The 2,971-nt window shown below is 38.0% G+C and overlaps 1 pseudogene; it reads left to right on the forward strand.

The window, feature by feature from the left end:
- The window catches only part of LOC18594336, a 19,639-nt pseudogene extending 16,668 nt beyond the window's left edge, over positions 1–2,971 (forward strand).

Below are 2,971 nucleotides of genomic sequence, written 5' to 3' on the forward strand. Positions count from 1 at the left end.
AAGAATAAAATCAATAGTTTAGGCTATAATAGGATAACATATAATTAAATGGTACCGTTCGTGGAACGGGCGCCACGGAGGTGCTAACCCTTCTCCGTGTGTAACGGCACTCCCGAACCCATCTAAAAAACGTGGATCAGTTCTCGTTCTTTCGACAGACCTAAAATTAATTTAAGACTTCGTTAATTAGAATCGGATTAATAGGTAACCAATCACACCTAGATAAAAAAGATTGGTGGCGACTCCTAAACAACATTTAATTTTCACCGACGTCTGGCGGTCGGGTTCCCGAACCCGCACGTTATGACACTTTCAGGCATGCCCACCTCTTTCTTGGTAGGTAAAATAGCAGAAAAACCAAAGGATGACATGTCCTTCAGGGAATAGCTAGCTAAGAGTAGAGACCAAGAAAGAAGAAAGATGCTAATACAATTTAGTGAGAGAAAAAGAAAGGAGCACAAGGACAAGCAATGGAACTTTAGTTGTTCAGCTTTAAAGATGATGAATTTCTATTGAAAAATGTCTGCATTGTTGAATGCGCATAAAGAGAATAAGCTATTTAGCAATGTCTAAACCAATGTCTCGTTACGTTGTAACAGTATGGCATTTCACCAAAGACGCTTCAGGATAATCAAAATCTATCCAGCTTCTTCAAGATTTTAACAAGCACAGATGAAAATAACAAGGTCCTGAACTTTACCATCAGTAACTGATGTTTACTATGCCATGGGACATGCCTAACTTAATTTATCTCATTACCTTTTATGGTTGCTTTAAGAATCCTTATTTCTGTAAGAGTGTTAATAACAGGTCTACGTCTCCCCTGCACAAGCGCATGATTATCCTGTCACTGCCTTCCAGTGGCATCCAGAGGTACTTCTTTTAATGTGCTTCCCGATCATCTTCATGTTTATGCCTCCCAAAATTCATGGTTTTCTGTTAGATATTTTACAAGTACATGTTGATTTGCTGGATATTACTTCAATGGAAAGAGTTCTGATAAATGAATGAATCTGTTTCAAAATGAAATGATCTCTAATGTTCACACACTTGAGTACCAACCATGACTGCTGAAAACTAAAGTTTGCTTCTACATTTTTGAAAAGCTGTCAACAGCTTCCTATTAGACTTCCTTTCTTTATGCATGTTTGACACAACAATCCTCAATCAAATGCTACAATAGTTGTTTCCACTGGATGCTTGACTCTTTCAGAAACCTCCTAAGTTTGCTTACTAGGAATATTTCTCGTATTCTTTGAATTTCTGGAAATATGATTTTCTTGATCCCCCTCCCTTGTGGCAACCTTCTATTCCATCTTAATGGTTTTTATCCCATAGTCAAGAACACTAATAGCTATCCAGTTGGAGCTCAAGCTGCCAGTTTTCCCCTTGAGAATCTCCTTCTGTTGCTTCCCAGATTTCCAAGGAAGTAAAATAAAGAAAATGCATATACTCAGTCTACACCATTTAGTACAGAAAGGATCTCCCTAATTTGTTTGCCCATCAGTTATCCAAATCACATATTTGTTACTCATGGAAAACCGTGTGGGAGTCCTTGGAGACACAAAGGTAAATAGGATTAAAATTTTTTTACAGATGAAGTACTATATTCATTCCTTGCTTTTGATGACTGCATGCATGTATTTGGTAAAGGAATGGATTCAATGAAAAGCATACAACTATAATTCACATCTTTAAAATCTTTGAAAGGATACAATCAGAGTAAGAATGGGTTTTTGGGGCATGCCTCTGCAGGGTACTTGGAATGTTTTATTTAGTATAATTGTTTTATTTCGACTTTTCCTTTAGGAGAAAATGCTGTAATTGGTTTGAGTAATTTCTGCCATTTACTCAATTTTGGTATGAGATTTGACTTCCACTGTCTTCCAGTAACTTTTTTTGTTTCTCGTGCTCATATCTCTCTTGGTCTCACTTTGTTTGCAAATGTATTGCTTCATACTTTGACCCAGCAATATTACTCCTGACCACATAAATTGCAGAAAAATGCTTTTGAATGGGGATCGAAAATGATTCCACACTCAGAAGATGCCGTTCAAGTGACACAACACGTTGCTAACTTTTTAATCAGGTAAGGAATGTGAAGAACGGGAGTTTTTAATAGTTTGTTCTCTATATTGTTTCTATTCAGTTATCAGCAAATTGAATTTGTGACACCATGCATGGAGTGAGGCACAGGCGAACTTCAAATTTCAACGTTAAAGATTGCAAGTAACATTCTGGCCGAAAAAGAAATGCCAGTAGTTTTTCGAACATAGGAATGATGAAAGGAGAAGAAGTCATGGAGTACTAAATTCAAATCTAAGAAGCTAAATCAAGTTTTGGTATTGAGTTATTATCATTTTTCCGGTGCAGTGAGGCTAGAAAGTCATTAAACAGGCCACCTGTTCGAAAAGTGCTTGATAACCTCATTTATAATTACAGCCCTGCCTGTTGTGGGAAGGCTGGGTAAGCTGACACTACCCTTTTGAGACTATTAACAGCTAGCCTCATATTTGAATGTTAAAGCTACGAACATGTTCCTTGTTTTTGACTGCACGCAGGAAGGGATACGATCAGGTCTACATCTTTACGCAGCCTCAACCTTTGCAATCAGGTCCACGTCTTGACGCAGCCTCAACCTCTGCAACATGTTCCTTGAATTTGACTGCAGGAAGGGATACGATCAGGTCAGGTCTACATCTTCACACAGCTTCAACCTTGAATTTGAAAGGGTTGCGCCGGGTACATAGCCATTGTTATCTGATGTGACAGATGTATGTTGTGTAGAAATATATATACGTTGTTCTTATGTAAATGTTTTGGGCCACCTGTTCGAGCTCTGAATCTGAATGTTCCCTTCATGTCTTTAAGATTGAGCTGTGCTCAGGAACAATCTTTTATCAGACATGAAGGGCTATTGAATGATTGTCATCCCTCAGCATGTAACATATATAATCGTAAGCTACATGTA

Source organism: Theobroma cacao, chromosome 7, assembly GCF_000208745.1.
Source record: "Theobroma cacao cultivar B97-61/B2 chromosome 7, Criollo_cocoa_genome_V2, whole genome shotgun sequence".
Taxonomy (NCBI): Eukaryota; Viridiplantae; Streptophyta; class Magnoliopsida; order Malvales; family Malvaceae; genus Theobroma; species Theobroma cacao.